Here is a 13074-nt window from a genome sequence, read left to right as displayed (position 1 = left end):
GCAGACACGCGCGCACACACGGTACGCAGACACACGTGCACACACGGTACGCAGACACACGCGCACACACGGTACGCAGACACACGCGCACACACGGTACGCAGACACACGCGCACACACGGTACGCAGACACACGCGCACACACAGTACGCAGACACACGGTACGCAGACACACGCACACACACGGTACGCAGACACACGCGCACACATGGTACGCAGACACACGAGCACACACGGTACGCAGATACACGAGCACACACGGTACGCAGACACGCGCACACACGGTACGCAGACACACACGCACACACGGTACGCAGACACACGCGCACACACGGTACGCAGACACACGCGCACATACGGTACGCAGACATGCACACACGGTACGCAGACATGCACACACGCACACACGGTACACAGATATGTACACATACAAACACATATTTTTACACAAATTCTTAAAGACATATATAAAACAGACAAATATATATACACAGTCATACACACTGACATTCACATACATGCACTCACACAGACCCATTACAAGTATTTTTAATATGGGGATTGGGGAAGCCTCACTCACCTGTCCCCGGTCCAGTGTCCTGTCCAGCAGCTCCTCAGGTATGGGGCAGTGCAGGGCCCCCGGCGTGTCACAGACTTCATGGCCCTGGACCATCAGAGGGGCCCACTTGCGGTCGGGTCCGGGCCGCTCCCCCCCATCTGTGCAGGACCTCCGCTCCGACGGTGTTTGATGGCACTCCCCCAGACATGGCTGCGCGCTGTGCGACTGTGTCTGCTAGTAATGACGCGGCAGGGGCGACACACAAGCAAAATTAAAGGTGCAGTGCCGTCGACCCTGCCGTGTCATTACTAGCAGACACAGCCTGACAGCGCGCGGCCATTTCTGTGACTGGGGGAGTGCCGGCAATCAAGCAGTGCCTGCGTCACTGAACAGGTGCCGAAGATGCGGCCATGGCCCCGACAGTGAGTGGGCGGGTGGGTGTGTGGGCCCGGCCCCGACAGTGAGTGGGCGGGCGGGTGTGTGAGCCCGGCCCCGACAGTGAGTGGGCGGGTGGGTGTGTGGGCCCGGCCCCGACAGTGAGTGAGTGGGCGGGCGGGTGTGTGGGCCGGGCCCCGACAGTGAGTGGGCGGCTGGGCCCCTCTGATTTTCCAGGGCCCCGGCACTTGCCCGGGTACGCCGGGTGCTGACGCTGGCCCTGTCCCTACTGCATCTCTGGAGCTCAGCCACAATGATCTTGGGGTTCTTCTTTACCTCTCTCACCAAGGATATTCTCCCACGATTGCTCAGTTTGGCTGGACGACCAGGTCTAGGAAGACTTCTGATGGTCCCAAACTTCTTCCTTTTAAGGATTATGGAGGCCACTGTGCTCTTAGGAACCTTATGTAATGCAGAAATTCTTTTAGAACCTTGGCCAGATCTGTGCCTTGCCACAATTTTGTCTGTGAGCTCCTTGGGCAGTTCCTTTGCGCTCATGATTCTTATTTGGTCTGACATCCACTGTGAGCTGTGAGGTCTTATATAGACAGGTGTGCGCCTTTCAAAATCAAGTCCTATCAGTTTAATTGAACACAGCTGGACTCCAATGAAGGAGTAGAACCATCTCAAGGAGGATCACAAGGAAATGGACAGCATGTGACTTAGATATGATTGTCTGAGCAAAGCTTCTGAATACTTATGACCATGTGATTTTTCAATTTTTCTTTTTTAATAAATTTGCAAGAATTTACCAAATGGCTGCAATGAAACAAAGAGTGAAAAATTTAAAGGGGTCTGAATACTTTCCGTACCCATTGTATATGTATATATATATATACAGTACAGACCAAAAGTTTGGACACACCTTCTCATTTAAAGATTTTTCTGTATTTTCATGACTTTGAAAATTGTACATTCACACTGAAGGCATCGAAACTATGAATTAACACATGTGGAATTATATACTTAACAAAAAAGTGTGAAACAACTGAAAATATGTCTTACATTCTAGGTTCTTCAAAGTAGCCACCTTTTGCTTTGATGACTGCTTTGCACACTCTTGGCATTCTCTTGATGAGCTTCAAGAGGTAGTCACCGGAAATGGTTTTCACTTCACAGGTGTGCCCTGTCAGGTTTAATAAGTGGGATTTCTTGCCTTATAAATGGGGTTGGGACCATCAGTTGTGTTGTGCAGAAGTCTGGTGGATACACAGCTGATAGTCCTATGGAATAGACTGTTAGAATTTGTATTATGGCAAGAAAAAAGCAGCTTAGTAAAGAAAAATGAGTGGCCATCATTACTTTAAGAAATGAAGGTCAGTCAGTCTGAAAAATTGGGAAAACTTTGAAAGTGTTCCCAAGTGCAGTTGTAAAAACCATCAAGCGCTACAAAGAAACTGGCTCTCATGAGGACCGCCCCAGGAAAGGAAGACCAAGAGTCACCTCTGCTTCTGAAGATAAGTTTATCCGAGTCACCAGCCTCAGAAATCTCAGGTTAACAGCAGCTCAGATTAGAGACCAGGTCAATGCCACACAGAGTTCTAGCAGCAGACACATCTCTTCAACAACTGTTAAGAGGAAAAAATAGCTGCTAGGAAACCACTGCTACGGACAGTCAACAAGCAGAAGAGACTTGTTTGGGCTAAAGAGCACAAGGAATGGACATTAGACCAGTGGAAATCTGTGCTTTGGTCTGATGAGTCCAAATTTGAGATCTTTGGTTCCAACCACCGTGTCTTTGTGCGACGCAGAAAAGGTGAACGGATGGATTCTACATGCGTGGTTCCCACCGTGAAGCATGGAGGAGGAGGTGTGATGGTGTGGGGGTGCTTTGCTGGTGACACTGTTGGGGATTTATTCAAAATTGAAGGCATACTGAACCAGCATGGCTACCACAGCATCTTGCAGCGGCATGCTATTCCATCCGGTTTGCGTTTAGTTGGACCATCATTTATTTTTCAACAGGACAATGACCCCAAACATACCTCCAGGCTGTGTAAGGGCTACTTGACCAAGAGGGAGAGTGATGGGGTGCTACGCCAGATGACCTGGCCTCCGCAGTCACCAGACCTGAACCCAATCGATATGGTTTGGGGTGAGATGGACCGCAGAGTAAAGGCAAAAGGGCCAACCAGTGCTAAGCATCTCTGGGAGCTCCTTCAAGATTGCTGGAAGACCATTTCCGGTGACTACCTCTTGAAGCTCATCAAGAGAATGCAAAGAGTGTGCAAAGCAGTCATCAAAGCAAAAGGTGGCTACTTTGAAGAACCTAGAATATAAGACATATTTTCAGTTGTTTCACACTTTTTTGTTAAGTATATAATTCCACATGTGTTAATTCATAGTTTTGCTGCCTTCAGTGTGAATGTACAAGTTTCATAGTCATGAAAATACAGAAAAATCTTTAAATGAGAAGGTGTGTCCAAACTTTTGGTCTGTACTGTATATATATATATATATATATATATATATATATACCAGATGGTGGCCCGATTCTAACGCATCGGGCATTCTAGAATATGTATGCGGCCGGCCGGGCGCGACTAATCAGCGAAGCAGTGTTTAAATGGGTTGTGCACTACTTTAAATTAACCCCCCAATGTATCCCCCCGAGGCCCCTAATGAATTTTGTATTTACGTCATGTTGTCAATACTGCTTGTGACAACATCGCTGACCACGCACAGTCAGCACGTAATTCCCCCAGGCTGCAGCCGGCTCTTGCTTCCGCTTACATCACGACTATTTACGGCTGCAGCCAGGGTTCTCCTGTTCCGCGTACCACGGTGAATGAAACGTGACAGAAGTACGTCACACTGTGACTGACAGAACGTGTTCACTGAACGTGACAGAAGTACATCACACTCTGACTGACCGTGTTTAGTAAACGTGACTGAACTATGTCGCACTGTGACTGACAGAACGTATTCATTAAACGTGACAGAAGTACATCACACACTGTGACTGACAAAACATGTTCAGTACGTCATGGGCAGTTGGTGAGTCACATGACCACATGGGCGGAGTCAGCCCTGCTATCTCCCGACGTTTTCTGAGATCCCGCGTCGCTGATTGGCCGCGGCCGGACCAATCAGCGACGCGGGATTTCCTGGACGGACAGACAGACGGGATAAGCCGATTATATAGTAGATATATATTTTTATATATATATATATATATATATATATATATATATATATGTCATTTTTTACATTTTAAAAATTACAAAAAGGAAAAAGGGCCAATGCAAAAGTTTTGTCACCCTTGGAGATTTGTGATTAGATAACTTTGACCAAGGTTTTCAAACCTTAATTAAGATTATGGCTTGTTCACTATCATCATTGGGAAAGGCCAGGTGATGCAAGTTTCCTAGCTTCATAAAAACTCAGCCTCCTCTAATCTTGTGCCAAAACCAGCAGTCATGAGTTGTTATAAGCAGCTGCTTAGCACTCTGAAAATGAAAATGGTGGAGGCCCACAAAGCAGGAGAAGGCTATAAGAAAATAGCAAAGTGTTTTTAAGTTGCCCTTTCCTCAGTTTGAAATGTAATTAAGAAATGGCAGTTAACAGGAACAGTAGAGTTCAAGACAAGGTCAGGAAGACCAAGTAAAATGTCAGTGAGAGCTGCTTGTAGGATTGCTAGGGAGGCAAATCAGAACCCATGCTTGACTGCAAAAGACCTTCAGAAATATTTAGCGGAGTCTGGAGTTGTGGTACATTGTTCTACTGTTCAGAGATACCTGCATAAATATAACCTTCAATAGAACTCTTTGACCACAATGATCAAAGGTATGTGTGGAGAAAAAAGGGCACAGAATTTCAGGAAAAGAACATCTCGCCAACCATTAATCATGGGGGTGGATCAATCATGCTTTGGGGTTGTGTTGCAGCCAATGGTACAGGGAACATTTCACGGATAGAGGAAAGAATGGATTCAATGAAAGTTCACCAAATTCTTGATTCAAACATAACACCATCTGTAAAAAAGCTGAAGTTCAAAAGAGGATGGCTTCTACAAATGGATAATGATCCTAAACACACGTCAAAATCCACAGTAGACTACCTCAAAAGGTGCAAGCTGAAGGTTTTACAATGGCCCTCACAGTCCCCTGATCGGAACATCATTGGAAATCTGTGGCTAGACCTCAAAATAGCAGTGCATGCAAGATGACCAAGGAATCTCACAGAGCTGGAAGAATTTTCCCAGGAAGAATGGATGAAAATCCCTCAAACAATAATTGAAAGACTCTTGTCTGGCTACAGAAAGCGTTTACAAGCTTTGATACTTTCAAAAGGGGGTGCTACTAGATATTAACCGTGTAGAGTGCCCAAACTTTTGCATTGGCCAATATTCCTTTTTGTACGTTTTAAAATGTAAAAGATGAAATATATATTTTCTGCCTAAGATACAAATGAAATGTGTCATCTTTAACTTTAGGCTTTTTAGAGATCATTTCATCTTCAACTTGCTTAACTGTTCACAATAACAGTAATTTTGACCTGGTGTGCTCAAATTTATACATGCTACTGTATACTCCTGTATGTTCACTGCCAAGCTTCTCAATAACCTACGAAAAACTAGGTGCCACCATCAATCGTTTATACAGGCCAATTGGACAGGTAGTGTATGGCTTCAGGGGTTCAGTTTACAGAGCAAGAGGAACGGAGCTATTCAATTTTATATATGTAATCCGGAAAAGTCGGCAGTATTTATAAAAAAATACACAAATATGTTACAAAATGGGAGCAAAACAATACAGTACATACAATTACATGACATAAATGGGATAGCAAAAGAAAAAGTAATAGACTGTTAGAATTTGTATTATGGCAAGAAAAAAGCAGCTAACAGTCTATTTAGTAGAACTATCAGCTGTGTATCCACCTGACTTCTGCACAACACAACTGATGGTCCCAACCCCATTTATAAGGCAAGAAATCCCACTTATTAAACCTGACAGGGCACACCTGAAGTGAAAACCATTTCCGGTGACTACCTCTTGAAGCTCATCAAGAGAATGCCAAGAGTGTGCAAAGCCGTCATCAAAGCAAAAGGTGGCTACTTTGAAGAACCTAGAATATAAGACATATTTTCAGTTGTTTCACACTTTTTTGTTAAGTTTATAATTCCACATGTGATAATTCATAGTTTTGATGCCTTCAGTGTGAATGTACAATTTTCAAAGTCATGAAAATACAGAAAAATCTTTAAGTGAGAAGGTGTGTCCAAACTTTTGGTCTGTACTGTATGTATATATATATACATATACATATATATATATATATATATATATATATATATATATATATATATATATATATACGGCTCTGGCAAAAATTAAGAGACCACTGCAAAGTTTTCATTGTCTCTGATTTTTCTCTTTATAGGTATATTTTTGAGCAAAATGTACATTGTTGTTTTATTCTATAAAGCTAAACATTTTGTATTTATTTGCAGCAAATGAGAAATCGTCAAAATAATAAAAAAGAAACAGTGCTTTCAGACCTCAAATAATGCAAAGAAAACAAGTTCTTATTCATTTAGAAACAACAATACTCATGTTTTAACTCAGGAATAGTTCAGAAATCAATATTTGGTGGAATAACCCTAATTTTTAATCACAGCTTTCAAGCTTCTTGGCATGCTTTCCACCAGTCTTTCACACTGATTTTGGGTGACCTTATGCCACTCATGGCACAAAAATTTAAGCAGTTCTTCTTTGTTTGATGGCTTGTGACTATCCATCTTCCTCTTGATTACATTCCAGAGGTTTTCAATGGGGTTCAGGTCTGGAGATTGGGCTGGCCATGACAGGGTCTTGATGTGGTGCTCCTTCATCCACACATTGATTGACCTAGTTGTGTGGCATGGGGCATTGTCCTGCTGGAAAAAACAGTCCTCAGAGTTGGGGAACATTGCCTGAGCAGAAGGAAGCAAGTGTTTTTCAAGGATAACCTTGTAGCGGTTTTATTCATATGTCCTTCGCAAAGACTAACCTGCCCAATTCCAGCCTTGCTGAAGCATCCCCAGATCATCACCGATCCTCCACCAAATTTCACAGTGGGTGCAAGACACTGTGGCTTGTATGTCTCTCCAGGTCTCCGTCTAACTGTTAGACGACCAGGTGTTGGGCAAAGCTGAAAATTAGACTCATCAGAGAAGATTACCTTACTCCAGTCCTCTATGGTCCAATCCTTATGGTCTTTGGCAAATTTCAGCCTGGCTCTCCTTTGCTTCTCATTGATGAAAGGATTTTTTTCTAGCTTTACATGACTAGAGGTCTGCCTCTAGGAGCCTATTACGAACTGTTCTTGCCGTTCACTTCAACTCAGCTGCCATTTGCCATTCCTCTTGTAGGTCACTTGATGGTCATCCTGTGGTTGCTGAGTGACATTCGAATAAGATGACGGTCATCCCGGTCAGTGGAGAGTCGCTTTCGCCCTCTGCCAGTCTGTAGCTTTGTTGTCCCCAATGTCTGCTGCTTGACCTTGTTGTAATGGACTGCCGTCTTCGAAATTTTAAGGATGGAGGAAACATGACACTCACTGTATCCCTCTGCGAGTAAAGCCAGAATTGAACACTTCTTTTCCTCACTCAAGACTTTTCTTTTCAACTCCTTTGGCATGGTTAAAAGTTATTTTTTCATTCAAATTACTTTTGGGCTATTCCTAGCACTTGTTTTGCCATCCAGCTTGTCCTATTGCAAGAGGATTGTGAAGACCACAGCAGTGTTTTTTATACTTTCCCTCGTTACATAAGATTTGGTTCAGGTGATCATCTAATCATAAGCTCATTAAGTAGAATGAAGTGTACTTTGGTTGGAATTCAACTGACACTGGAATGGAATGGCTGTCACACATGTAGAGATGGGGATTTTTTGACAACTGGGCAGTGGTCTCAATTTTTTCCAGCGCTGTGTGTATATATGTATATATATGTATATATATATATGTATATATATGTATATATATATATATATATATATATATATATATATATATATATATATATATAGTTTGGAACAAATACTGCAAAGTAAGAATGCTTTAAAAAGTAGAAGTGTTAATAGCTTATTTTTATCAATTCAATCTTCTTGTAATCCAGACGTACTCGATAATGTTGAGATCAGGGCTCTGTGGGAGCCATATCATAGCTTCCGGGACTCCTTGTTCTTCTTTATGCTGAAGACAGTTCTTCATGATTTGGTTGCAGATTTTGGGTTGTTGTCCTGCTGCAGAATAAATTTTGTGCCTATAAGATGCCTCCCTGATAGTGTCGCATGATAATTATCTTCTTGTATCTTCGAGCATAGAGAACATTATTAATCCTGACCAAATCCCCAACTCCATCTATTGAGGAAAACTCTCTCCAGCCATTCGGATAGAAAACTGCTTTTTGTTACAGTCAAATATTTAGCATTTTGACTTATCAGTCCAGAACAGCTACTGACATTTTTCTGCTCCCTAATTCCTATGTTTTCGTGTATAGGTATCTCACTTTGTCTTGTTTCAATATCAAATGTATTGTTTTTTGGCTGGAATTCTTCCATGAAGACCACTTCTGGCCTGACTTCTATCAATAGTTGGGTGTAGCTGGGACCCACTCATGGCTGCCAGTTCTGAGCTGATGGCACTGTTTGACGTCTTCCTATTTCGAAGGGAAGTAAGCATAATGTGCTATGGATTAAATAAATAAAAGTCTAATATCACCGGACGCTTGGCAGCATCTTCACTGTGTGTAGGTAATTAAATTTGAGAAGAATCAGCCAGTCTACAGGGTGACCAAATACTACCTGCGTGTTTCCTTGCTAGCAAATAGGAGCTAATATATGCAGGGAAGATAATTGATGTCTCCAGTCCATACCAGAGACATCATATGGCAAATACTACCTGCCTGTTTCCTTGCTAGCAAAAAGGAGCTAATATATGCAGGGAAGATAATTGATGTCTCCAGTCCATCATATGGCAAATACTACCTTCCTGTTTCCTTGCTAGCAAAAAGGAGATAATATATACAGGGAAGATAATTGATGTCTCCATTCCATACCAGTGACATCATATGGCAAAATGGAAACACGATAGTTACATGCCACATCAGTAATAATCTGTTGTCAACACAATCCATGGATATACATATATGTGACTGAGGCCACGGCCCTACTATCAGTATTTGGTCAGGATTTTTTCTCAGGAGTGGGAGCCAAAACCAGGTGAGGAACAATCAAAGAAAAGGTATAATAGAAACAAGTCACCAATTCTGCATTTATCACCCACTGCTGGTTTTGTCTCCCACTCCTGAGAAAAAATACTGACCGAATACTGACCAAATACTGATAGTGGGGCCGTGGCCTGAAGGACATAATCACTTCTGTGATTCCAAGCACCAGGAATTTCGGCCTTGAGAAACCACAAAAATGTAATATCAACCCAAATTATGAATATAGCATAGTCATGTTTGGTGTGTCTAGGATAGTGAAAGTAGGCAGTCATATTATACCAGTAGAAAGTTCCTGTGGGAAAATATGATATAATTTTAATTTATGTCCTGCACCCATCTTTACTTCCATACAATTAGCTATCCTCCTCTCACCTGACCAAGAGCAGAGGTGAGAGCTTTGAATGGAACATATTAGAATCTCTCATCAAGAAAAACTCATTGTCAGACCCAGGAGAAACAATAAGTTTCACAGATCTGTCCAAATATCCATGGTGTGTCCTCTGCTAGTAGAGCTCATAGATTAAATCGATAAGACATTTCTGTATTTTTGCCCCATTTTTATACTGTTTTTGACTTTTGTATATATAATTTTATTATTTCATCTTCTGGTAACATTGTAAGCAGTGTACCATTTTTCATATATTAGATATCTAATATTTAAAAAATTTGTTCCTTGCTGCTCTAAAAGTACCCACAACCTCGAAGAGGGAAAGTGTAGCTTGGTTGTGCTTTCCTGTGTACAGTCATGGCCAAAAGTTTTGAGAATGACACCAAAATTATATTTTCACATGATCTGCTGGCCTCTGGTTTTTATTAGTGTTTGTCTGATGTTTATATCACATACAGAAATATAATTGCAATCATATTATGAGTACCAATAGGTTATATTGACAGTTAGAATGAGTTAATGCAGCAAGTCAATATTTGCAGTGTTGTCCCTTCTTCTTCAAGACCTCTGTAATTCTCCCTGGCATGCTCTCAATCAACTTTTGGACCAAATCCTGACGGATAGCAGTCCATTCTTGCATAATCAATGCTTGCATTTTGCCAGAATTTGTTGGTTTTTGTTTGTCCACCTGTCTCTTGATGATTGACCACAAGTTCTCAATGGGATTAAGATCTGGGGAGTTTCCAGGCCATGGACCCAAAATCTCTATGTTTTGTTCCATGAGCCATTTAGTTATCACCTTTGCTTTATGGCAAGGTGCTCCATCATGCTGGAAAAGGCATTGTTGGGCGCCAAACTGCTCTTGGACGGTTGGGAGAAGTTGCTCTTGGAGGACATTCTGGTACCATTCTTTATTCATGGCTGTGTTTTTAGGCAAGACTGTGAGTGAGCTGATTCCCTTGGCTGAGAAGCAACCCCACACATGAATGGTTTCAGCATGCTTTACAGTTGGCATGAGACAAGACTGGTGGTAGTGCTCACCTCTTCTTCTCCGAATAAGCTGTTTTCCAGATGTCCCAAACAATCGAAAAGGGGATTCATCAGAGAAAATGACTTTGCCCCAGTCCTCAGCAGTTCACTCCCTGTACCTTTTGCAGAATATCAGTCGGTCCCTGATGTTTTTTCTGGAGAGAAGTGGCTTCTCTGCTGCCCTCCTTGAAACCAGCCCTTGCTCAAAGAGTCTCCGCCTCACAGTGCGTGCAGAAGCACTCACACCAGCCTGCTGCCATTCCTGAGCAAGCTCGGCACTGCTGGTAGTCCGATCCCGCAGCTGAAACAGTTTTAAGATACGGTCCTGGCGCTTGCTGGTCTTTCTTGGGCGCCCTGGAGCCTTTTTGACAACAATGGAAGCTCTCTCCTTGAAGTTCTTGATAATGCGATAGATTGTTGACTGAGGTGCAATCTTTGTAGCTGCGATACTCTTCCCTGTTAGGCCATTTTTGTGCAGTGCAATGATGGCTGCACGTGTTTCTTTAGAGATAACCATGGTTAACTGAAGAGAAACAATGATACCAAGAACCAGCCTCCTTTTAAAGTGTCCAGTGATGTCATTCTTACTTAATCATGACTGATTGATCGCCAGCCCTGTCCTCATCAACACCCACACCTGTGTTAATGGATCAATCACTAAAACGATGTTAGCTGCTCCTTTTAAGGCAGGACTGCAATGATGTTGAAATGTGTTTTGGGGGTTAAAGTTCATTTTCTGGGCAAATATTGACTTTGCAAGTACAGTAATTGCTGTTAAGCTGATCACTCTTTGATATTCAGGAGTATATGCAAATTGCCCTTACAAAAAATGAAGCAGTAAACTTTGGAAAAATTACTATTTGTCTCATTCTCAATACTTTTGGCCATGACTGTATAGCAGAGTGCAAGCATTGTACCTGTCGGGTGATTGGGAAAGCTGGGTGTGTTCGTGTGCTACACAGAGTAGACGTTTTGATATCCGAACAAAATGGTGAGTGGTGGCAGCAAGAAGTATGTAGCGTATGTGTTAGCTTGCCGATTGTTAGTCTGTTGCGGCAGGTGAGTCCCCCTTTACATTTGCATCCGAGTGACGTGTGCAGCGATTGGGCGGTGTTCATGACAAGGTGTCTTTCATCTGCTGCACAACTATTTACTTGACAGACCACTGAGTCTACAGACTTAATTATTTCTTGGTGCTTTTCCAAAAAGCTTGATCAGCACATCTTGAAACCTCAGTCTGTTTTGAAATTTCTGCATGGGAGTGTTGATGCAGTATAGCTGCCGTATGTCTGGTTGCTGTGCTTAGTCTTGTCATGGTGTATGACTTGTGTTATGAAATAGTCTTCCATAACCTCACTTTTGTAGCAGAGTTTGGCTGTTCCTCACCCAGTTTTAAGCTTCCCACACATCTGTTTCTGTTTCACTTAATGACTGTGTTTCAACCTACATATGAAAATGATGGTCATTATCACCTGTTTGGTATAGTTACTCATACCTGACTATAATTCTTCAAAACCCTGACTTTGCAGAAGAGTACCTACATCAACTGATGCTGTTTTGAAGGCAAAGGGTGGTTACACCACATTTTGATTTGATTTAGATTTATTTTTTGTTCATTAACTTTGCATTTTTCTAAATTGATAAAAAACAAACTATTAATACTTTTTTTTCTACACTTTATTGATGTGATGTCAGCCCATGTGCGACATTGTGTGACAATTTAGAGAAACACAGTGATACGAGTAAATAACTATGGGCAAAGTTACTAATTTTATACTAATCAATTGGATGATACTGATACATTTGTGAGAATATTTATAACCACCAAACGCGTTGTCACTTAAAAGTCTCTATAACCATCAAGCATGTTGACTCTTCATGAGAAATGTTTCTAAACTATCTGCTGTGTACATCTGCATTACTGAGTGGAAAAATCCTATCACTAAGGGCCACTATAACTTATTCTTGATGCCACCCAACATATTCCTTGCAACCAGTTCCATATCACTAGTTAGTAAATACCTGTATTCCCAATAATTAATAATCCTGGAACATACTTATAATTTTGTGTTGTGCTGTTCCTCTATTAGTCCTTCAGCATCCCAAGCTCCTCTTTTGATTAGTCATCCTGGCGCGATTCAGTGTGTACCTCACTCTGCAACGATCATGGCTAGCTAATCAAAAGAAGAACCGGGGATGCAAGCAGGTAGGAGACTGTTCACAAGGTTCTAGTTGGCAGCCATAGACTACTGACAAGTAGTGATGAGTAGTGTTGAGCGAGCACTAAAATGCTCGGGTGCTCGAAGCTCGGGCCGAGCTCACCGTGATCCTCGGGTGCTCGACCCGAGCAACAAGCCCAATGTTAGTCTACGGGAGACCCGAGCATTTTTGCGACGGCACCCCCGGCAGTCTGTAGAAAGCCTAAAAAGTGCCCAAAACGATCGTGAC

Source organism: Phyllobates terribilis, unplaced genomic scaffold, assembly GCF_046119375.1.
Source record: "Phyllobates terribilis strain yellow unplaced genomic scaffold, ASM4611937v1 Scaffold_3__8_contigs__length_932513732, whole genome shotgun sequence".
Taxonomy (NCBI): domain Eukaryota; kingdom Metazoa; phylum Chordata; class Amphibia; order Anura; family Dendrobatidae; genus Phyllobates; species Phyllobates terribilis.
Note: the sequence above shows the minus strand (reverse complement) of the source record.